Raw genomic sequence first — 878 nt, forward strand, 5'->3', positions numbered from 1 at the left:
CAAGATTGTGATCTGATTTGCCAAGAGGGGGTCTTGCTTTAGCGATGTATGAATCCTTGACATTTGCATAAAACAAGTCCAGCGTTTTGTTTTCTCTGGTAGAGCAGCTGACAAACTGTTGGAATGTCGGAAGTGTAGCAGAGAGAGAGGCATGATTAAAATCCCCAGATAATGCAACAAACGCACTAGGGTGTTGTGTCTGTAGCTTAGCAACCTTGGAGCTGATGACATCACACGCAGTTTCGGCAACAGCATTGGGTTGAATGTAAACTGTTGCCAAAATAACACTGGTGAACTCTCTTGGCAAATAATATGGACGACAACTTAGGGCTAACAGTTCAATATCTGGACTGCAGAGACGACACTTCACAGTAACATGTCAAGGATTACACCATCTGTTGTTCACAAGCACTGCCAACCCACCTCCTTTCCTTTTGCCACTCCTCTTTAAATCTCTATCTGCTGGCAGAGACATGCTGGAGTCGGGGATATGATCCTGCAGCCATGTCTCAGTGAAACACATCACACTGCATTCCCGATACTCTGGATGGGTCCTTGTTAGGGCTTGAAGGTCATCCAACTTGTTTCCCAGCGATCTCACATTGCCCATCATGATCGATGGAAGAGATGGTTTAAACTTCATTCTTCTCTCTTTCTCCCTCTTCTTTGCTCCTGCTCTGCATCCACGATACCTCCTTTTCAACTCATTTGGGATTTGAGTTTGTAGTTGAGATATTATTTGAGCTTTGGAGATGTTAATCAGCTGCTCCCGGTTGTAAAAAACAACCTTGTTGTTATGGTTACGCATTATAACAAATGTCCAAAAGTAAAGATATTTCTGTAAAAATCCTTCCAGCTGCACAGCATCTGACACCAGA

This window comes from Nematolebias whitei, chromosome 21, assembly GCF_014905685.2.
Source record: "Nematolebias whitei isolate Nwh7 chromosome 21, NemWhi1, whole genome shotgun sequence".
Lineage (NCBI taxonomy): Eukaryota > Metazoa > Chordata > Actinopteri > Cyprinodontiformes > Rivulidae > Nematolebias > Nematolebias whitei.